Genomic DNA, 25,086 nt, shown 5'->3' with positions numbered 1-25,086 from the left:
GCCCAGCAGTACTTTATTGGCTCCCCAAGACTTTGGAAACCTATGGTGTTGGCTGTTTCATCAATAATTATGACATCCATCTCTCCCTATTCCCCACTGCTTTTCCTTTCAAATCTCTCAAATCCTTTGATAGTATTATTATTTTACTCATTTCCTAATTCGAAAACTTTCATTGTTTTTACAATATGAATATACTTTACACTGTATTTTTCTGGTTAGGTTGACAAATATTGTTGTGTTTTTTACCACAACAGAAATTTTGTTTGGAAGTTGATTTCTACTAATAAAGGGAAAGTTATAAAGGGCAGAGGGATTTGAGCCAGGTGGACAGGCATCCTACCACATCAGGGCCTGGGCTAGCTACACAAATTGCTGCTGTTGCTGCTCTTGGTGGCAAGGTTCTTGGCCTTCTCTGTAGCTGCTAGTGCCTCCTCCTTTGCCATCTCCTTGGCTTCCTTGGCTGTCTCAACAGAGGTTTTTGGAAGGGGCCTCCCCCTGCAGCTTGATCAAGATGTATTCAAAGCCCTTCACAGTCTTGGTCAAAGTACTTTGTAATAGAGTGAGGCCAAATTCCTGGACAGCTCTGGAGGCACTCTAGAGGAGACCCAAGCTTCCTGGTGGATTTCGGTCCAGCCCCTATTCTCAGAGCTCATACAGTAAACACACCATTCCTCTACTACCATTATCTGGGTGTGGTTAATGTTCCACATGAAGGTGGTTATGGTCTGGTTCTGCAGGTCCACAACAGAATCCTCTAGGATGTAAACTACACTGATTGAGCAATGTTGGCAGCATTGTAAAGTGTAAAGACAACGTTGTTGTCTTTACAAACAGTCATTGGGCTCTCACGGGGCACCCTGCTGGTCCAGGTCAGGAGACCCTGGTACTGGAGCTCCTGGTCAGCGGTCACCTCCCTGTGCACTGTGTCTTCCCTCAAGACATGTCTACTGTAGGGATTTGGGCACCGCTGCCAGAAAGCATCAAACACTTGGTCCCAGGAACTACACAGCATGCTTTCGCACAGGAAATACTTCACCACCAGCAGGGCAGCTCAGCATCCGTGCAACACCATGTGGGGTACGAAGGTCCGGTAGGGACTCAGGGCAAGCCCACCAGGCCCGCAGCTTATTCCCCTCAGTGCCGCACCCATGCAGCAGCCTCCAGCCTGAGGCACTGTCTGCCACAATTGAAAGATTTTACAACTATTTTTTACAAACATCAATTTATTTTACTACTAACTCCCTCCCCAACAATGCCAACCTTTTAACAAAAATATACTAATATTCCTCTGATTTGTTCTTTTTACTTTAATGTTTACACCACCACTCTCATCCAGGCTCCTCTTATTTCATGCTTATATTAACTGAAAATCCTTTCTAACCATACTGTATTCTGGTGTTTATTCTTTATTGTTCAGAAGTCCTTTCTTTAGGGAACCATTTACTATTTCATTCCTTTTGATCATGCTCTGTCCATTGAGGTTGGGAGGGAGGTTATTATCCCTCTATCCAGAGGTACGATTGTGAACTAAATTTGGCCATAGTATTAAAAATCTTTAGCCACAAAAATTATTTCAGGGATGGGCACATGACACCGGCTAAGCCAATCAGCACTTCCTGAGATACTGTGCTAGAGGCCCAGGAAGACTCTTAACCTCTATGATCATAACAAAGCCACATAGACCTGAAACTGCTGGGGCTGTTTATCTTACATTGTGGAGAAACCCTATCTATGAATGAAGCTAATTTGGAAGAAAAAAGGGTCATGTGATACAGAAAACACAGTCTCATGCTATTGAGCACTTGAATCTAGCTCAATTTTGGTTCAATTATATTTTCTATTAGTTAGGGTAGGCTAAGCTGTAGTAGAGATGGAGTCTAAAAATAAAGTAGCTTAAATAACTATATCTCTTTCTTATGTGACTGTTCTGGGTGGATGTTCAGGTAAGCCAGCATTTCCCATACAGTCATTTAAGGATCCAAACTGAGGGCTCTCTAGCCATCTTCAACATTTGATTTCCAAGATTTCCCTAAGCACTGCCATTTCATTCAGCCAGAAAGAAGGGCACTGAGAAAACAAAAGGAGATTGTACTGGTGGGGCCAGGAAGTGACTGACTTCACTTCCAGTGACAATCCACTACAGAAAATGCGATCATATAGCCACACTTAATTTTAAGGAAACTGGTAAATGTAGTCTACCTGTGTGTCCAGTAAGAAAGAGATAGTGGATTTTGGTGGAAAGGTAGTGGTCTTTACAAATACACTCCTGGATAAATCTAAATCAGTAAGAACCCTGAATACCAGGCCATATCATATTGACCCCAGGAAGGCTGTTACTGAAGTTAAATATTTGGTAAAATATTATTACCCATATTTTAGTGTTATCATAAAAAATACTCCAGAAGGAAACATAACAAATCTATCAAAAGATGTTGTCAAGGATACTTATTCATTACATTGCATAAAGTCTAATCATAAAAACCATGGAAAAAGTCACATCAAATATCAGTACTAAGAATACTAGAAAAATAACAAATATCATTTTTCTCTTATAGGACTAAGAAAGATTCGCAATACTACAACACTAAGGGTGCAAGAAAATTACCAAGTTCTTATATTATTAGGAAAGTAAATTAGCCAGAATGAACTGTGTTACCAAGTTACCATTTGTGTGTGGCCAAAAATGATCTCTAATGGCGTATTTACATGAGATTTTGTACTTTCTTTATTGGTTGATTATTTTTTAATAAGAAACATGATATTTTTTTCAGAATAAAAGTAAAATGAGTTTACAGTTATTTTTGGAAGACAAAAAAATGGTCATATTCCTTTAAAATAGTTATTTAGATGACTGATCTCATAGCTATGGTGACGTTCTGACCAGAAGGCTGTCCCTTTCTGAGTTGGTTGCAACAAAGCTCAGAGATGCATTTGCAGGTCACTTGGAGTGAATGTGCAGGTAACTGGAGTTTATATTACAGCCTCATATCTGGCTCCACTTTTCCCTCACCTCGATTGTACTTTCTTCCTTCAGTACAATCTTATACCTCTTTCTTCCACTCTTCAATCTCAAATTCTCTTCTGGAAGAAGGAGGAGCATGATTTTATGACACAATTTTATTGTATCACAGCTCTATTACTCTTCCTACACAAAACTTAAAATTCCACAATGCCTATACATTTCTTTTCTTTTTTTTTTTTTTAAGATTTTATTTATTTATTTGACAGAGAGAGATCACAAGTAGGCAGAGAGGCAGGCAGAGAGAGAGAGGGAAGCAGGCTCCCCGCTGAGCAGAAAGCCCGATGCGGGACTCGATCCCAGGATCCTGAGATCACGACCCGAGCCGAAGGCAGCGGCTTAACCCACTGAGCCACCCAGGCGCCCCTGCCTATACATTTCTTAAAAAGAAAATCCAAATTCTTCACTTAGTGTTTACTCATTCTAATAAAACACAAAATTTTAAAATACATGAAAAAATACAATAAATATTTATTTATATAAACACAAATATACACACATACACTGAGTTCCTAGGTCTAACACTGTTCTGTATATGGGAGAAAGAGAAAGAAGGCTCAAGTTACTCACAGTCTGGTTCAATGGTCTTAGCAATTTTTTTTTCAGGATGACTCACATCAGAAAACCTAATGGCCTCGCATTCCCAGAGGCGTACCAAGATGTATGCTATGTACAATTTGCAGCATGATAGCAACAACTTTGTCTCTGATCTGAGCCATAATGGCGGTCTCAGGGATCAGATGGTTATTTATGAATACAGATTCACTATAATACAGATATAAGTATAAGAGAGAAAATGCTATCTGCTATGATACCACATAGGAAAAAATAAGGAATCTAGAATTGTGGAGTATAAAGAAATGAGAAAGTTTCTGTAAGAGATATTCATCAAATAGGAGTTAGGCAGACAAAGGAGGACGAAAACAGATTTCAAGGACCATTCCAGAAAATGGAAAATTATAAAGACAATTGGATTTTACACAAGGAAGATGGTGAAAATATTTCTGGGTACTTGAATAGATGCTGCCTTAAACAGGATGTCATCTTTTTGGCACCAATGAAAAGCCAACTAATCCACAGGACAGCATTTTTAGATATATGACGCTGATTGCTCTGAAAAGCAAAATACTTCCAGTCTATTTTAATAAAAATAATTTTAAAATAATTTACAGTTTTTATTCTGCCTTAGTAAATTAAACACCCTTTGTGCACACACTTTATCTTTGGATCTCATGCTAATTACAAGTAAGTAACATAGTATACTGTACTTTACCATAAATAGATCCTACTGGCATTAGCTTTTTGACTTTTAAATGATCCCACCACAGCACAATAACTCAGTTATCTCTTATTGCCAGTCAGTGTTACTGCTTCTAACTACTGTCAATTAGCTTTTTTCAAACCTTTTATGTAGAAAATAAGAAGGGAAATTGTCAGAGGAAGAAATATTATTGAGCTTGCTACATCCCTAACCTATTTTTGCACACTATACCAAGTCAGTAGCTCTGTAGCCTGTACAACATTCAAAGTACATAAATTTTGTGATTTATTTATTTCACACTACCTTGAGATTTTGTTGGATTTTGTTTTAGTTAATTCCCAGGCAAATTCTCCTGAATTCTTAAGCTGTCATAAGCCTTATGTAAGGTCTATCATTTGGCACACAGTGAAGTAGAAAAGGGTTAAGGTGCACAAGTTTCAAGTTTAGACTTTTGCTATAATCTCTGAGTGATACTAGACATTTAATCATAATTCCCTCTTCATCAAACTTTAACTTAAAATGTACTACTCTACCTCACACCCATTAGGATAGCTCCTGTTAAAAACAAACAAAACAAAACAAAACCCCAAACCCAAATAAGACAAGTATTGGCAAGATGTGGACACATTAGAACCCTTGTAGCACTGTTAGCAGGAATGCAAAATGGTGCAGCTGCTATGGAAAACAATATGGTGGTCTTCAAAATAATTAAAAATAGCATTATTATATGATCAAGCAATTCCACTTGTGGGCATAAAAGCAGAAGAACTGAAAGGAGGGTTTCAAAGAGACAGAAGTACACTCAAATTCACAGCAGCATTACTCACAACTTCCAAAAGGTATAAATGACCCAAATGTCCACTGACAGATAAATGGATAAACAAAATGTGGCATATAGATACAACGGAATACTATTTAGACTTAAACAGGAAAAAAACCCATAGAATCAGGAAATAAAATGGTGGTTGCCAGGGGCTAAGGGAAGAGTGGGGAACTGAAAGTTCCTGAGTTTCAGTTTTCCAAGATGAAAAGAGTTCTGGGGATTGAGATGCACAGGAATGTACTTAATTCTACTGAAATGTGCATTTAAAAATGGTTACGATGGTGGGGCGCCTGGGTGGCTCAGTGGGTTAAGCCGCTGCCTTCGGCTCAGGTCATGATCTCAGGGTCCTGGGGTCGAGTCCCGCGTCGGGCTCTCTGCTCAGCAGGGAGCCTGCTTCCCCTCTCTCTCTCTGTCTGCCTCTCCGTCTACTTGTGATTTCTCTCTATCAAATAAATAAAATCTTTAAAAAAAAAAAAAAAAAAAAAAAAAAAAAAAAAAATGGTTACGATGGTAAATTTATTTTATGTGTCATTTACTGTATCTTTCCATATATATAGAATTTATAGATTTTGAACACTTGGGAGACCCCACCATAAATTATTTCAGGATGTTATTTATTTATGTATTTTACAGAGGGAGAGAGAGAGAGTGCTGTACAGAAGGAGAAGCAGAGGGGGCGAGAGCAGAGATGGAGGGAGAGGGACAAGCAGACTGCATGCTAAGCATGGAAACTGGCACAGAGATCCATCTCATGACCCTGAGACTGTGACCTGAGCCGAGATCAAGAGTCTGACACTTCACCAACTGAGCCACCCAACTGCCTTTTCCTTAACACTCTTAAAATTATTCTTTCAACGCTCATTCCTTCAAAGACACTATGCATTAGGTTAAAAAATGTCCTCATAGGGGCGCCTGGGTGGCTCAGTGTTTTAAAGCCTCTGCCTTCTGCTCAGGTCATGATCCTGGGATCCTGGGATCGAGCCCTGCATCGGGCTCTCTGCTCGGCGGGGAGCCTGCTTCCTCCTCTCTCTCTGCCTGCATCTCTGCCTACTTGTGATCTCTGTCTGTCAAATAAATAAATAAAATCTTTAAAAAAAATGTCCTCATAAAGACAAGGGTGAGGAATGCACAAAAACGTGAATGTACTGAATGCTACCATACTGTATATTTTAAATTGGTTAATTTTGTTATGTGATTCTTACCTCAGTTAACAACAACAACAACAAAAATCCTCATATATATTTGTCATTTAAAGATTCCCAAGGCCAAGGGCTACAGGATGAAGAGCTGTGGCTAGTCTCAGCCATGGACTGCATTAAAACCTCACAGAAGTCTGACAACATAAGAAGGAATAAAATAGGTGCACCTGGGTGGCTCAGTCGGTTCAGTGGCTGCCTTCGGCTCAGGTCATGATCCCAGGGTCCTGGGATTGAGCTCCACATCGGGCTCCCTGCTCAGCAGAGAGCCTGCTTCTCCCTCTCCCTCTGCCTGCTGCTCTACCTACTTGCGCTCTCCATCTCTCTGTCAAATAAATGAATAAAATCTTTAAAAATAAAAAAGAAGGAATAAAATACTGCAGTAATTCCTTAAATGTGGTGCTGCAACAAAAGTAGTTTATGGTAACAGTAAGACAGGAGAATGTGAATGGATATACTTTACCACCACCAGCACCATAGACTAAATTGGTATATAAAAGGCAACAAGCCTGTGATTCAGGGCTCCTTCCACCTGGCAAACAATTCACTTACCAGGGCTGCAAAATCAAAGAGATAGTAGAATCAGACCTTGGAAAGCCCAAGAATGTGAAGACAAGGTACTTCGACTTTCTCCTTGGCACAACAGGGAGTCACTGGCAAATTTCATAAAGCAGGACACTAACAGGTTCAAAGACGTGTTTTAAAAGAAACACTTTGGTGACCACTTTGAGGGTGAACTGAAAGAAAGATTGGAATACCAGACTACCACAATAATCCAGAGAGAGGTTTATAAAGTGGAATAGGCCAAACTTTGGGATCAAAGAGATACAGGGTATAAGGCATGGTACCAGGAGCTTTTCTTAATTTCTTCCTTATAATTTCCACTTTGAAGCCTAATATTATTTTTTGCATTTTACAGAAGAAGAAACAGAGGCTTGTCACAAAATAAACTTGGGTCAAGGTCACACAATTAGTTGGCAGAGAAACTAGAATTTTAATTTCAGTCTATATGGCATCAAAGCCTGTGCATGTACATTTTCTACTACCCTGTGGTGTCAACCAATATGTAAACAAAATAGTTAAGTTGCTTTATATAACAAAAATATAAGTTTGGGTGGGGGAGGAGGCTACATAGGGGACAGGCTGATGAGTATTGGGGATTGTATATAAGTGATGAATTACTGAATACTACTCCATCCAAGTACTAACCAGGCCTAACCCTACTTAGCTTCCGAGAGCAGATGAGATTGGGTGCATTCAGGGTGATATGGCCGTAGACCTGAATACTACTCCAGAAACCAATATTATACTGTATGTTAACTAACAAAATTTAAATTTAAAAAAGTAAGTTTGGGTATACTGAATACTTCCCATCAACAGCACAGTTAGCCCTCATGAATATAAAAATCCATGTTTTATTCCTTAAATAACTTCTTTATTCCTTAAATAACTTTTTGGTATTTAATGAGATCTTAAATTACATGTACTAAAACCATTTTTACCTGGAAATAATTTTTTTTTAAAAATATAGTCCTATTAAAGGAAACTCTTTACACTACGTAAGGCTGAGCTTATAAAAAATTACTATGTCCTCCTGTAATCTATTTATACCATTTTTAATAAAACATTACATGAATATAATGGCTCAAATAGCATATAATTAGAGGCTGTAATCCACAGGGATATATTTGATCTTTAAAGTTGCACATTAAAATACTTTCTCTCTCTATATATATATTATATATACAACATACATATATATTATATATGTATAACATATATAACATTTAACATGTGTAACATGTTATATATATATATATGTATATATATATATATATTACAAAGAATACAAAATTCTATATAAATGCAAAATACTTAATTTGGGAGATTAATGTATATTGGTTTTTAATATACCTTGGCTTCAACAGAGAAGGAAAGGATGATAGGCATGGGTGGTTTTACCATGTATGTTGTGGCAAAAACAACTTGAGACACAACCACAAACTCTGACAAAACAGCCCTAATTGTGTGTTCCTTTGCCACCACTCACCTCTCAAATCACCTATTTTAAGGCACTGCAGTCAAACTCTGGTGTTCTTACAGTGTCAAAGATAATATTTTGCAGTGCCTGGTTGCTTCTAGCAAAAAGATGAGAGTAATGTCTAAATCACAAAGTAGAATGAGGAACGACACTTCTCTATCATAATCTCATCAGGAAAAAAGAAAACAAAGGTTAAGGGGAATATTTTTATTGAGGAGTTGGGATTAAGATCACCTTCGCTGAGACTGGGAAATATGGTGATCAGCCCAGGCAAAATGGCTTCAAGAGACTTAGCTGCCTAGGAGTTAGCTTTTTTTTTTTTTTTTTTTTTTTTTTTTTTTTTTAAAGATTTTATTTATTTATTTGACAGAGAGAGATCACAAGTAGGCAGAGAGGCAGGCAGAGAGAGAGAGGAGGAAGCAGGCTCCCTGCTGAGCAGAGAGCCCGATGCGGGACTCGATCCCAGGACCCCGAGATCATGACCTGAGCCGAAGGCAGCGGCTTAACCCACTGAGCCACCCAGGCGCCCAGGAGTTAGCTTTTGACAACTCCCAACTTCTCGGTGCAAATTAGTAAGCATTTCCATTACCCCATTCTTAAACAAACTTGCTTATTCAACAAGAATCTCAATTTTATAACTCTAATGCCTCATTCTTCACATAAAAACAAAAACTATCCATGCCTTTGAAACTATTTGAAGTAACCTATCTGATTAAAGATCCACATTTTAAACTCATATCCTTTTCAAAAAGTTTGAGTTAGCACCAACCCCAGGATACAAAAGTAATTTGACAACTGAGTTATTTGCCAAGAAGTGATATGAATATTTATCTGGGTTTTTTTTCTTGATGTAAAATGGATAAACAAGCAAACGTATCTCCTCAGTGAAAGCCTTACCCAAACGTAATTTTAATACTCTCCAAATTGCAAAAAGAAGGAAGAGCCAAGGGAATGAATTTTTGTTTGGGGAGGATGAATTTTTAAACTTTGTTCCAGTATATATTAGCTCTTAAAAAAATTAGATACTGGTCTTATTTAGAGACACGCTTAAATTTGTAATATGAAAGGGAAATAAATACATTTGTCAAAAATAAGAAGGCAATTTTAAAGGGGAAAATATGATAAGAAACAAGACTCTTGATGTTTAATAAATTGCTCTGGGAGTAAACTTTCTTTGCTCTTTTATTCTATCTGCCATGAAGTAGGGATGATAAAGTCATTGACACATGGCTAGAAAGGCTTTCCTTTCACTATAGTGAGAGTATATACCCTGAGATGAAGGCCACTTTAGCTAATTCTAGGCATTCACAGCATCACCCAAACACTCCATTTACCTCTTTTATTTTTCCCAGTTTTAAATATCCCAGCAGAAAACCCTGCCTGGAGGAGACATTACCCCGTGACAAGCTGGGTTGATTAATTTCTAGATAGTGGGCTCTGTGACAGGTTATAATCCTACTGACAAAGACAAGATTTTCATATTTAGACAACATGAAACATTAGAGGGAAGAGAGGAAAATGGCTGCTGTAACACTGAGGTCTGCAGGCAGTGTGCACCTAGGACAAACCATGAGCTGTTTCAGAAATGCCTGAGGGCAATCCTCACCTCCAACAGTTAAGGCACTTACTTCACAGGTCCCTACAATTAGATAAGATTACCTTGGAATGCTTTCACACCAGCTAAGTAGAAAAGCAAATGTTGAGTAAACTTCAGATATTTTTTTAGGCAATTAGTTAAAAGCACAGACTATGGAAGGAGACCCCCCTGGCTCTGAAATTTATGGGCTTTTATTCTTTAGTATTATGTAACTTCCTTGTATCCCACTTTCCCTACCTATAAAATAGGGATAATAAGAGGAGTCAAGATAGTGGAGGAAGAGCAGGCTGAGATGATGCCAAGTAGCAAGAGATCAGCTAGATAGTTTATCAAACCATTCCAAACACCTACAAATCCAACAGGGGATCGAAGAGAAAAAGAGCAATTCTAGAAAGAGAAAATCGACCACTTTCTGAAAGGTAGGACCTGCGGAGAAGTGAACCCAAAGCAACAAGTAGACAGACAGCAGGTGGAGGGGCCAGCTCCTGGCAAGCAGCAGAGCAATGGAGCACAAAATCTGAACTTTTAAAAGTCTGTTCCACTAAGGGACATCGCTCCAGAGGCTAAGTGGGGGCGGAGCCCTCACGGGGACAGCAGGTCTCCGGTCCCGCAGGGTCACCGAAGGATTGGGGGTGTCTGAGTATCACAGAGCTCGCAGGTATTAGAGCAGGGAAGCCGGCTACAGAGATGGAGCCGAGGAGTGAGCTCTCAGCTCAGGGTTACCATGAACTGTGATCTGTGGCTCAGTCAGACCACTGCTCTTTGAGCTAGGACCCCACAAGTGGCAGATCCAGGGAGACCTCCGTGGAAGAACGGCAGTAATCTGCTGGGTCTGGAGACTCCAGGCAGGGCTGTGTGCCAGAGACAGATACTTGGTCACAGGCCGGGTGAGCTCGGTGAGCAGGGAGATGGGAGTGATTGAGTGCTTTTCTCCAAGGTGCACTGAGGAGTGGGAGACTGAGCTCTCTACTCCTCTAGGCCAGAGATTGGGAGACTGCCATTTTCATTCCCATCCTCCAGAACTCTATGGAAAGTGATCAGGGAACAAAAGCTCCCGAGAGAAAACTGGAACAGATTACTTAGCCCGGCCCCTGGCAAGGGCAGTGCAATTCACCTTGGGCAAAGACACTTGAGAGTCACTACAACAGGCTCCTCCCCCAGAAGTTAAGCAAGAAATCCAGCCAAGACCAGGCTCACTTATCAAGGAGAACAGTGGAATTCCAGAGGAGGAGAAAGCAAAGCATGGAATTCATGGCTTTCTTCCCATGATTCTTTAGTCTTGCAAAGTTAATTAATTGTTTTAAATTTTATTTTTGTTTCTTATTCTAATATTTTTAACTTTTAATCTTAACTCTTTTAACATTTTTAACTAGTTTATCTTAACAATACCTTTCATTAAAAAAATCTTTTTGAACCTTCATTATTATAGTCATATTTTATCTTTCATTGTATCTAACTTTATTTTTTATATACACACAGGGTTTTTTCTTCTAAAAAATTTTGGGATACAACTTCTTATAATAGATCAAAATATACCCTAAATCTAGCACAGGGCTTTGTTCTAGTCTCCAGCCTGAGCAAATTCTCTCTACTTTCTTTTTCTTTCTTTTCCCAACCAACTTATAAGCTCCTTTCTTAGAATTTTTTTAAAATTTTCATCTTTACAGTCATATTCCATCCCTTCCTCGTGTTTACCCTTATTTTTGTATATATATACATACGTTTTTCTTTCTTTAAAATTTTGGGAGGTAGTTTCTTCTAAGAGACAAAAGTACTCTCAAAATTAAGGGGGTGGCTCTGTTCTATTCACCAGTCTAATATCTATATTTTCTTTTCTCTCTCTTTTTTTTAATTTTTTGAACTTCTTTTTATCCCCTTACTTCCTCCCAAGATTTGGGGTCTCTTCTGATTTGTCTTCAAATCTTTTTTGTCTTCAAATCTTTTTTGAAGATTTGAGATTCGTCTCAAATCTCAAATATCTTCAGACATTTTTCTGGCGTCTTTGCCACCCTTTAAGTATTTTATTCTCTCCTTCATATATTCTTATCTGGATAAAATGACAAGGCGGAAAAACTCACCACAAAAAAAAAAGAATAAGAGGCAATTACTGAAGGCTAGGGACCTAATTAATATGGACATTGCTAATATGTCAGATCTAGAGTTCAGAATGACAATTCTCATGGTGCTAGCTGGGCTCGAAAAAGGCATGGAAGATATAAGAGAAGCCCTGTCTGGAGAAATAAAAGAACTAAAATCTAACCAAGCTGAAATCAAAAAAGCTATTAATGAGGTGCAATTGAACATGGAGGCTCTTACTGCTAGGATAAAGGGGGCAGAAGAAAGAATTAGTGATACAGAAGACCAAATGATGGAGAATAAAGAAGCTGAGCAAAAGAGAGAAAACAACTACTGGACCAGAAGGGGAGAATTCGAGAGATAAGTGATACCATAAGAGGAAACTTCATTAGAATAACTGGGATTCCAGAAGAAAAAGAAAGAGATAGGGGAGCAGAAGGTATATTGGAGCAAATTATTGTAGAGAATTTCCCTAATACACAAAGGGAACAAGCATCGAAATCTAGGAGCCCCCTAAACCCCCCTCAAAAACAATAAGAATAGGTCCACACTCTGTTATCTAATAGTAAAACTCACAAATCTTAGTGACAAAGAGAAAATCCTGAAAGCAGCCCAGGACAAGAAGTCTGTAACATACAATGGTAAAAATATTAGATTGGCAGCAGACTTACCCACAGAGACCTGGCAGGCCAGAAAGAACTGGCATGATATATTCAGAGCACTAAATAAGAGAAACATGCAGCCAAGAATACTATATCCAGCTAGGCTATCACTGAAAATAGAAGGAGAGATAAAAAGCTTCCAGGACAAACAAAAACTAAAAGAATTTGTAAACACCAAACCAGCTCCACAGAAAATATTGAAAGGGGTCCTCTAAGCAAAGAGAGAGACTAAAAATAGTAGACCAGAAAGGAACAAAGACAATATATAGTAATAGTCACTTTACAGGCAATACAGTGGCACTAAATTCATATCTCTCAATAGTTACCCTGAATGTAAATGGGCTGAATGCCCTAATCAAAAGACACAGGGTATCAGAATGGATAAAAAAACCAAAACCTATTAATATTCTGTCTACAAGAAACTCATTTTAGACCCAAAGACACCTCCAGATTTAAAGTGAGGGGGTGGAAAACAATTTACCATGCTAATGGACATCAAAAGAAAGCTGGGGTGGCAATCCTTATATCAGATCAGTTAGATTTTGAGCCAAAGACTATATTAAGAGATGAGGAAGAACACTATATCATACTCAAAGGGTTTGTCCAACAAGAAGATCTAACAATTTTAAATATCTATGCCCCTAACATGGGATCAGCTAACTATATAAACCAATTAGTAACAAAATCAAAGAAACACATCGACAATAATACAATAATAGCAGGGGACTTCAACACTGTCCTCACTGAAATGGACAGATCATCCAAGCAAAAGATCAATAAGGAAATAAAGGCCTTAAATGACACACTAAACCAGATGGACATCACAGATATATTCAGAATATTCCATCCCAAAGCAAGAGAATACACATTCTTCTCTAGCACACATGGAACGTTCTCCAGAACAGATCACATCCTGGGTCATAAATCAGGTCTTAACCAGTACCAAAAGACTGGGATCATTCCCTGCATATTTTCAGACCACAATGCTCTGAAGCTAGAACTCAATCACAAGAGGAAATTTGGAAAGAACCCAAATGCATGGAGACTAAACAGCATCCTCCTAAAGAATGGATGGATCAACCAGGAAATTAAAGAAGAATTGAAAAAATTCATGGAAACAAATGATAATGAAAACACAACGGTTCAAAATCTGTGGGACACAGAAAAGGCAGTCCTGAGAGGAAAATATACAGTGATACAAGCCTTTCCCCAAAAAACAAAAAAGGTCTCAAGTACACAACCTAACCCTACAACTATTAAGGAGCTGGCAAAAAAACAACAAAGAAAGCCTAAACCCAGCAGGAGAAGAGAGATCATAAAGATCAGAGCAGAAATCAATGAAATAGAAACAAACAAACAAAAAAAAACCAATAGAACAAATCAATGAAACTAGGAGCTGGTTCTCTGAAAGAATTAATAAGATTGATAACCCCCTGGCCAGACTTATCAAAAAGAGAAGAGAAAGGACCCAAATAAACAAAATCATGAATGAAAGAGGAGAGAACACAACCAACACCAAAGAAATGCAAACAATTATAAGAACATATTATGAACAACATTACACCAGCAAATCTGACAATCTGGAAGAAATGGATGCATTCCTAGAGACATATAAACTACCACAACTGAACCAGCAAGAAACAGAAAACCTGAACAGACACATAACCAGTAAGGAGATTGAAGTAGTCATCAAAAATCTCCCAACAGGGGCGCCTGGGTGGCTCAGTGGTTTAGAGCCTCTACCTTCGGCTTGGGTCATGGTCCCAGGGTTCTGGGATCGAGCCCTGTGTTGGGCTCTCTGCTCTGCAGGGAGCCTGCTTCCTCCATTCTCTCTCTCTGCCTGCCTCTCTGCCTACTTGTGATCTCTCTCTGGGCGCCTGGGTGGCTCAGTGGTTTAAAGCCTCTACCTTCAGCTTGGGTCATGGTCCCAGGGTTCTGGGATCGAGCCCTGTGTTGGGCTCTCTGCTCTGCAGGGAGCCTGCTTCCTCCATTCTCTCTCTCTGCCTGCCTCTCTGCCTACTTGTGATCTCTCTCTCTGTGTCAAATAAATAAAATCTTTAAAAAAAAAAAAATCTCCCAACAAACAAGAGCCCAGGGCCAGACAGCTTCCCAGGGGAATTCTACCAAACATTTAAAGAAGAATTAATTCCTATTCTCATGAAACTGTTCCAAAAAATAGAAATGGAAGGAAAACTTCCAAACTCATTTTATGAGGCCAGCATTACCTTGATCCCAAAACCAGACAAGGATCCCATCGAAAAAGAGAATTACAGACCAATATCCTTGATGAACACAGATGCGAAAATTCTCACCAAAATACTAGCCAACAGGATCCAACAGTACATTAAAAGGATTATTCACCACGACCAAGTAGGATTTATTCCTGGGCCGCAAGATTGGTTCAACATCCACAAACCAATCAATGTGATACAATACATTAATAAAAGAAACAAGAACCACATGATACTCTCAATAGATGCTAAAAAACCCTTTGACAAAGTACAACATCCTTTCTTGATCAAAACTCTTCAAAGTGTAGGGATAGAGAGTACATACCTCTATATCATCAAAGCCATCTATGAAAAACCCACAGCAAATATCATCTCAATGGAGAAAAACTGAGAACTTTTCTGCTAACATCAGGAACATGGCAGGGATGTCATTATCACCACTGCTATTCAACACAGTTCTAGAAGTCCAAGCCTCAGCAATCAGACAACAAAAAGAAATTAAAGGCATCCAAATCAACAAAGAAGAAGTCAAACTATCACTCTCTGCAGATGATATGATACTTTGTGTGGAACACCCAAAAGACTCCACTCCAAAACTGCTAGAATTCAGTAAAGGGTCAGGATATAAAATAAATGCACAGAAATCAGTTGCATGTCTCTACACCAACAACAAGACAGAAGAAAGAGAAATTAAGGAGTTAATCCCATTTACAATTGCACCCAAAACCATAAGATACCTAGGAATAAACCTAACCCAAGAGGTAAAGAATCTGTAATCAGAAAACTATAAAGTACTCATGAAAGAAATTGAGGAAGACACAAAGAAATGGAAAAATGTTCCATGCTCATGGATTGGAAGAACAAATATTGTGAAAATGTCTATGCTACCTAAAGCAATCTACACGTTTAATGCAATCCCTATCAAAATACCATCCTTTTTTTTTTTTTCAAAGAAATGGAACAAATAATCCTAAAATTTACATGGAACCAGAAAAGACCTCAAAATAGGCAGAGGAATGTTGAAAAAGAAAACCAAAGTTGGTGGCATCACAATTCCAGACTTCAAGCTCTATTATAAAACTGTCATCATCAATACAGTATGGTACTGGCAAAAAAAAACAGACACATAGATCAATGGAACAGAATAGAAAGCCCAGAAATAGACCCTCAACTCTATGGTCAACTAATCTTTGACAAAGCAGGAAAGAATGTCCAATGGAAAAAAGTCTCTTCAACAAATGGTATTGGGAAAACTGGACAGCCACATGCAGAAGAATGAAGCTGGACCATTTCCTTACACCACACACCAAAATAGACTCAAAACGGATGAAGGACCTCAATGTGAGAAAGGAATCCATCAAAATCCTTGCAGAGAACACAGGCAGCAACCTCTTCGACCTCAGCCACAGCAACTTCTTTCTAGGAACATCGCCAAAGGCAAGGGAAGCAAGGGCAAAATCGAACTATTGGGAATGCATCAAGATCAAAAGCTTTTTGCACAGCAAAGGAAATAGTCAACAAAACTAAAAGACAACTGACAGAATGGGAAAAGATATTTCCAAACAACATATAAGATAAAGGGCTAGTATCCAAGATCTATAAAGAACTTAGCAAACTCAACACCCAAAGAACAAATAATCCAATCAAGAAATGGGCAGAGGACATGAACAGACATTTCTGCAAAGAAGACATCCAGATTGCCAACAGACACATCAAAAAGTGCTCCACATCACTCAGCATCAGGGAAATACAAATCAAAACCATAATGAGATACCACCTCACACCAGTCAGAATGGCTAAAATTAACAAGTTAGGAAATGACAGATGCTGGTGAGGATGTGGAGAAAGGTGAACCCTCCTACACTGTTGGTGAGAATGCAAGCTGGTGCAGCCACTCTAGAAAACAGCACAGAGGTTCCTCAAAAAAGTTGAAAATAGAGCTACCCAATGACCCAGCAATTGCACTACTGGGTATTTACCCTAGAGATACAAATGTAGAGATCTGAAAGGGCATGTGCACCCGAATGTTTATAGCAGCAATGTCCACAATAGGCAAACTATGGAAAGAACCTAGATGTCCGTCAACAGATGAATGGATAAAGAAGATAGGGTGTATATAAATATACAATGGAATACTATGCGGCTATCAAAAGAAATGAAATCTTGCCATTTGTGATGACGTGGATGGAACTAGAAGGTATTATGCTTAGAAAAATAAGTCAATCAGAGAAAGACAATTATCATATGATCTCCCTGATATAAGGAAGTTGAGAAGCAACGTGGGGGGTTGAGGGGGTAGGAAAGGAATAAATGAAACAAGAAGGGATCAGGAGGGAGACAAACCATAAGAGACTCTTCTTTAATCTCACAGAGCAAACTGAGGTTTGCCAGAGGGAGGGGGGTAGGGAGAGGGTGGTTGGTTTATGGACATTGGGGAAAGTATGTGCTATGATGAGTGCTGTGAAGTGTAAACCTGGCGATTTATAGACCTGTACCCCTGTGGCTAATAATACATTATATGTTAATAAAAAATTAAAATATTTAAAAATAGGGATAAGATAAAATATGATCACTGGATAAAAGTAGTTACTACACATAAACTGCTAATAATGCCTAGTACTTCGTAAGTATTACATGTATTAGCTCTTGCTATTATTATAAATTATTATTTTGGTTGATTATCATTTAAAAATCATACTATAAACTGAACAGAATTTTTAATATTGAACTTAAAGAGACACTAAGGTTATCCCGTGAGGTCTCAGCAATACAGAGATTTGTACAGTGCTCTCCCTAGGGTGCTGTGAAGGTGTTGGGAGTAGAAGAGCCGTCATATGTCAGGTTTTGATCACAGAGTATAAGATTATGTTTCAGAACTGGCCGTTTTGCTGCTAACAGGGAAGGGTGGTCAAAGGCAAGTTGTGCTACTCAATGTAGCTACTCAATGTTCAGATTAGCCTGGCACCTTGCCCCACAGCCATACTTCTGCCTGAAAAGCTCAAGGGACTTCAGGATCAAAGAAATAGCTTAAAACATTTGGTTAAAAGGTCAAAGGGGAAATAATTGTGGAGGTGGGGAGAGGGAAATGAATGCAAATTAGGGCTAAAGAGGGACGCCTGGGTGGCTCAGTCGGTTAATCCTCTGCCTTTGACTCAGGTCATGATTCTTCCAGAGTCATGGGATGGAGTCCCACATCGGGCTCCTTGCTCAGCAGGGAGCCTGCCTCCCACTCTGCCTGCTTGTGCTTTCTCTCTCTCTCTGACAAATAAATAAATAAAATCTTTAAAAAAAAAAATTAGGGCTAATGAACTTTGGCAGCACCATTACCCTCCCAAGCATTGGGAGTCCACTCCTACCTGGTGCACAATTAAAGTGCACAGCGGAATAGAGAAGACCATCACGTTGTCCACCCTTGATGACCAAAGCATGGGCCAAGAGTGTATTCAGCCAGGTATGCTGAAGGCATGCTCACTTCACTTTGGTTTTATAAACCACTTAGCCACAAGGTGATCTTGAAATGTGGTGAATTCTGGTTCCTTCATAAAACACACACCTATGTTGTCTTTCAGAAGAGATGCTATGATAGACAAGAAAATAAATAGTAAAATGGATTCAGAGACTATGGCTAAATAGCAAGTATGAGAAGTCACAATGTGCAGAGGAACCCACAAAACAGTCCCCAGCACCTGGAAAAAGCAAACCTTATATTCTCAGGACGCTTTATTTGAACTTTAATATTCTGATATAAAGTGACATGAGTGGATTATAAAAATAAACCTGGATCAGGAAAGGCCTTTCTTTTCTTTTTCTTTTTTTTTTCTTTTTTAAGATTTTATTTATTTATTTGACAGAGAGAGAGAGAGAGAACAAGCAGAGTGAGGGGCAAAGGGAGAAGTAGATTCCTCACTGAGCAGGAAGTCCGATGTAGGGTTTGATCCCAGGACTCCAGGATGATGACCTGAGCAGAGGCAGACGCTTAACTGAGCCACCCAGCACCCCGGGAAAGGCCTTTCTGTAGAAGACAGAGCCCCAGAAACTTTAAAGGAAAGGGTTGCATAATTTGTTTCATAAAAATAAAATCTGGGGGAGCAAAATAATGCCATTAAACAAAGTCAAAAAACCAAATTAAAAAACTGCAGAAAAAAAGATGTTTAACCAAATGAAAGGCAAGGGGCTGAATGTTCTTAATATACAAATAGGTTGAATAAAAAGAGAACTGATAAAACAATGGATGCAGGATATTAATAGTTTTTTTATAGGAGAGAAATACATAAATAGGCAAAAAAAAAAAAAAAAAGAAATGTGGGGGGGGGGGTGCCTGGGTGGCTCAGTGGGTTAAGCCTCTGCCTTCAGCTCAGGTCATGATCTCAGGGTCCTGGGATCGAGTCCCACATCAGGCTCTCTGCTCAGCAGGGAGCCTGCTTCCCTCTCTCTCTCTCTCTGCCTGCCTTTCCATCTACTTGTGATTTCTCTCTGTCAAATAAATACATAAAATCTTAAAAAAAAATAAAGAGAGATGTATAACCTCATAATTAAAGAAATGTAGATTAAAAAGACATTCTCACCTGTTAGAAGAAAATACAGACAGCAGCACCGAGGAAAATGGGCCCTTCAAGACTGGGCCTCCGGCAACAGGCTGTGAGCCGAAGTAACACATCTCACTGCTATTCCAAAAAATGTCAATGCTAGTAAAAATAAGCTCTAAAGCTCTTGACCTCTATCAAAGTATCTGAAGAAGCCACAGGTTGCTGTTACAAGAAGGTGCAATCTCTCCATCAGTCTGAAACTGTCAACACCCCCACCCCTAACCTGGAACAGCTAAGTAAGAAAGAAACTTCTGTCATGCTAATCCACTGGAATTTCATGGTTATTTGGTTATCACAGTCCAGCTACCCATCCTTACTCATAAATACACTCCCAATTGTAAAATGGTTATTTCAGGAAGGGTAAGTAAGTATTAACGGTGGACTTTTGCTGTCTATATGAAATATTTCTGTAATTTTGTGTTACTTTTGCAATTAAGAAAAAAATTAAAAGTCAACTCCCTCCCAAAAAAGACCATGAATAAAATGCTGACATTCAAAGTATAAACAAAGTAGAGACACTGGTAACAATTTCTCCAGATTTGCACTACTAGAGTTGCAGAAATAATTCTTATTTAGGTTAATATATCTGTCTCTAAAAGATTACCTATAGGGAAGCCATACTCCTATTCATAAATGGCTTTTAGTTGGGCCATTTTGAATTTATTACCAATATTTAGGTCCGGAAGATAATTATTACCATAGAATACACAGAACTGGGATAGGATACAAAAATAATGTTAAAAAATCAAAAGGAAAGGCCACATGCTTCAATAAACAAGACACCTTCATAAGGAAAATGAGTTCAGATTAAAAAAAGTATCCTAATTACTGGTAATCAAAATCACTATCCAAAAAAGTAAAAAGCTCTACAACAATCCTCCTAAGGCTATCCTAGGGCCAATCTAACTTCTACTAATTTCATTTTTCTGAACACAATAATGGAAGTCAAATTAAACCTAAACCATTCCATGAAAATATTTCAAGGAATGCCTTTGAAGGGATAAGATTCCAGGGAAATTTCACCTTCCTTTTTCCATCAAACCCAGCAATTCAACCTAAAGAGCTTCATTTTTAGGTTTTTGCCACTGCTACTATCACATGAGATTTTTTTTTTTTTTTAGATTTATTTATTTTAGAGAGAAAGAGAAAGAGAGAGGAAGAAGTACAAGCAGGGGTTGGGGCTGAGGGAGAGAGAATCCTGAAGCAGATTCCCCGCTGAGCACAGAGCCCTAAGATGCAGGGTTTTAGACCCTGAGATCACCACCTGAGATGAAATCAAGAGTTGGCCACTCAACTGACTGAGCCACCCAGGTGCACCTCTTCTTTGTGTGAAGAAATGATCAGGAGCTAAAAGATAGAGAATTCTTTATCTAAAATTTTGTTTGTAGGAAGAAATAAAATATTAAACCCCATGAAAAAAAAAGTTACTTTATTAGGGCGCCTGCCTTTTGAATACCAAGTGGTTAAAATCTAGAAAAGGACTCTAGTCACTGCAAAATGTCAAATAAATACATGAGCATACTTCATTGGACATACCTGTATCCTAGCTTCTGAATACGATGGTACACCTGATGAGGAAAGGTCATCTCATCTAAAACCCTATCCAATTAATTCTCCTCAACAGGGAAATGTAGAAGTTTTATGGCTCAATTCATTGGATTGGGGGTAGAAAGTCAGATTTACAGGTGAACTCAGCAAGAACAAAACTCAAGGACAGATGGAAAGAGGGAGATTGCCAAAAGGTCCTGTGTTTCAGATAGGAAAGCGTTATATAGGCAGTGTATTCCATCAAGTCTCACAATACAATTGATCCTGTTGTGGAAAGACAGCCTCATGGAACAGATGAGGAAATCTGGAATAAAACTAGTTTTATAGTTTTATAGCTAGTTTTGCTGCCCTGTAGGGCAGAGATCTACTCAGAATACTTCCTGCTCAGTGGCAGAGCAGCAAGTTTAAATGGTAGTTTTAAGTAGTTTGAAAAAGTTATCCCAAATGCTAATAAAATTATAAAAATCATAGCCAGAGCTAGTCACACCAATACAGAGCATTCATTTTCATACCTGAACCTGTGTTTCTACAAAGCACACTGATACAATGAAGGACAACTAAATTTCCTACAATGATAGGAAATTTAGAAACTATACCTTCTTCAGAAAACTTGGAAGAACCACAGAGTTAATTTATGGATTGGAAGACTCTGGAAGAAAATTAGTGTCATATCACGATTCAAAGAAAATTAGCGTCTGGGTGGCTCAGTGGGTTAAAGCCTCTGCCTTCAGCTCAGGTCATGATCCCAGGGTCCTGGGATCGAGCCTCGCATCAGGCTCTCTGCTTAGTGGGGAGCCTGCTTCCCCTACTCTCTCTGCCTGCCTCTCTGCCTACTTGTGATCTCTGTCAAATAAGTAAATAAAATCTTAAAAAAAAAAAAAAGCAACAAAGAGACAGTACTTAGAATCCCTTTGTAAAATGAGTAATGCTTTTCTAATCTAACTAGTGTAAACTTTTAAAAGGCTGTCACTTTGTCCTTAAACTTTTTTTTCAGTAGCTTCAGCAATGTCTACTATGACAATTTATACATAACAATTGTACATATTTTCTTGATTAATTCATACCAATCCCCAAATGTAACTGTTTTTAAACTTGCTGGGTTTTCTTAAAGCAGAGTTCACCAGCATAGCTTTAAAAAACAAAATATTCTTCTTATCTTTCTTTCTACCTATCTAGCACAGTCATATGGTTCAAACATAAAGCATAAAATGGTATATAGGGAAAAAACTCCCTTCCATGCCTTTGTCCTATCTGCTGAGTTCCTTTCCCTGCATACACATACAACTGTCAACCCTTCTTTATTAGTTTATCCTTCCAGACATTATTACTATGCACAAAGAAATCAATATAAATGTGTGTATATATATATATTATACACATACACACAGAAATCTAATCCCCCCCCTTATTTTTCCACAAATAGCTTACTCAAACTGTTCTGCAATTTTCCTCTGTAGTTAGTGATATACGTTAGATTTTTTCCTATTGATACATAAAGCAAATCCTCATTATTTTTTACAGATGCATCAATTGTGTATATGTACTATCTTTCCATCACTGCTCCTCTAATAATGAGCACTTGGAGTTAAGAGAAATTTAAATCACAGTCATGGAATTATCGGTTTATAAAGGACTAACAAATCTCAAACAAAAGACAGATAATCTCCTACATCTAAAATAGTGCTATCAAGGTTACTGGGTTCATTTGGGGGTATCTAGAATAACAGTTAAATCTAAAAGTCCAAATACAGGGGCACCTGGGTGGCTCAGGTGGTTAACCTCAACTCTTGGTTTCAGCTCAGGTCATGATCTCAGGGTAATGGGATCGAGCCTCCTGTCAGGCTCTGTACTCAGTGCAGACTCTGCTTGAGATTCTCTATCTTTCTCTCCCTCTCCCATACCCCCCAGCGCTCATTTGCGCTCTCTCTCTCTGTCCTTCCCCACCAACACTTATCCTTCCCCCACCAGCACTGGCTTGCTCTCACTCTCCCTCAAATGAATAAATAAAATCTTAAAAAAAAAAAGTCCAAATATATTTCCAAAAGATTTCAGCACATTAGTTACAAATTTACTTGCTCATACCTGGATTTTTAATTTGAGTTTATTATGGATAATTTTACCCAAATGGTTTACTCATCTGATATGTCAGGAAAATTGTCAGGCTTCAAGAAGCATATGTAGTTTGCCCACGGCTGCTATAGGGATTTTTTTTTTTTTAAGATTTTATTTATTTATTTGGCAGACAGAGATCACAAGTAGTAAGAGAGGCAGGCAGAGAGAGAGGAGGAAGCAGGCTCCCTGCTGAGCAGAGAGCCCAATGCGGGGCTCTATTCCAGGATCCTGGGATCATGACCTGAGCCAAAGGCAGAGGCTTAACCCACTGAGCCACCCAGGCGCGCCTGCCATAGGGATTTTAATTTTGACTCACGGCATGTGAAAAAATAATACTGTAAAGCAGACAAAAAATAATTACCAAGGAGCCTTTAAAATACTCACTTTTCTCTAGCAAACACTGTGAACAAATGTCTGGAAAGAATGTCCTTACTAACTGAAAGTAATTCTTTCCTCCTTATTAGTAGAAGATAATCTGAATGTTGGCCCACAGATATACAAAAACTTAAACCATTACAAATGATGTTTATTAACCTGGTTGGATAAACTAAAATGAGATTATAATTGATAAATCATTAGTTGATGTAACTAAAAGAGTCATATATTAAAGTCTTCACCAAGTTTTAAAATTGGCATTCTCTTACTCTAGTACTGGTCCATTTCCTGTGATGAGTTAAACAATTAATATTTCTTACCTACAGTCTCTCTATGAGAAGTGAGAATTTCATATACAAAAACTGGGAATCTTTGTATATTAAAATTCATGAAAAAAAATTGGGAAAGGTGAGAATAGTCTACAAGGACTTTAAATGGCCATTAGTACTTTTATTGGCAATATTTCAACTTGTGTGAATATAAGAAATATTCAAAGGGACAATTTAAAACTACTTCTAATTAAAGAGATATAAAGATACTAGTAAAAGGAGAATATATTTAAATGGAGACGTAAGAATACCACTTAATGATCACTTTTCATATTTCTGAAACAGGCTATAATCTTACTCCTTAGGATTAAAAAAATATAAATTTTAAAAATATCCAGTTAGATGTTATTTTTTAGTATCAATTCTTTTAAGATTTTATTTATTTGAGAGAGAGAGAGAGAATGCACGAGAGTGAGGAGGGTTAGAAGGAGAAGCAGACCCTCCCAATGAGCAGGGAGCCCAAAGCAGGACTTGATCCTGTGACTCCAGGATCAAGACCTGAGCCGAAGGCAGTCTCTGAACTGAGCCACCCAGGCACCCAGAATATCAGCTCTTCATAAAACACCTTGTTACTTTAAATTATATTTTTCTAGTCCTTTTACAAAAATGTTAATCTTTATAAATGATCTATGCTTTAGACAGAATTTTGAAACTTAAGCAATCATTTGTTTTCAGCCGTGCTCTATAATATCAGAGCAAAATTGTGACAAACTGAATATTCTATGGAGAATTCAGATGGGAAGCCTTTATAAATTTCATTTACTTTAAAACTCACTTCAGATCTGATCTTTCACACAAATGGGATAGAAAAGTGGTAGTAATAGTCTAATATTAAAATGTATGTTACCACAAATATCATTCTCAATGGAGAAAAACTGAAAGCTTTTCCACTAAGGTCAGGAACACGGCAGGGATGTCCATTATCACCACTGCTATTCAACATAGTACTATAAGTCCTAGCCTCAGCAATCAGACAACAAAAGGAAATTAAAGGCATCCAAATCGGCAAAGAAGAAGTCAAACTATCACTCTTCGCAGATGATATGATACTATATGTGGAAAACCCAAAAGACTCCACTCCCAAACTGCTAGAACTTGTACAGGAATTCAGTAAAGTGTCAGGATATAAAATCAATGCACAGAAATCAGTTGCATTTCTCTACACCAACAACAAGACAGAAGAAAGAGAAATTAAGGAGTCAATCCCATTTACAATTGCACCCAAAACCA

The 25,086-nt window shown here is 38.3% G+C and overlaps 1 protein-coding gene and 1 pseudogene across 1 annotated transcript in view; both read right to left on the bottom strand.

The window, feature by feature from the left end:
* NDUFAF2 (NADH:ubiquinone oxidoreductase complex assembly factor 2) overlaps window positions 1-25,086 on the bottom strand; it is a 159,627-nt gene that overhangs the window by 67,915 nt on the left and 66,626 nt on the right. The window lies entirely within an intron of this gene.
* LOC131831490 (PRELI domain-containing protein 1, mitochondrial-like) lies at window positions 357-3,738 on the bottom strand (annotated as a pseudogene).

This window comes from Mustela lutreola, chromosome 5, assembly GCF_030435805.1.
Source record: "Mustela lutreola isolate mMusLut2 chromosome 5, mMusLut2.pri, whole genome shotgun sequence".
Taxonomy (NCBI): Eukaryota; Metazoa; Chordata; class Mammalia; order Carnivora; family Mustelidae; genus Mustela; species Mustela lutreola.
The sequence above is the reverse complement of the archived record's forward strand: the minus strand, read 5'-3'. Positions and strand labels throughout refer to the sequence as shown.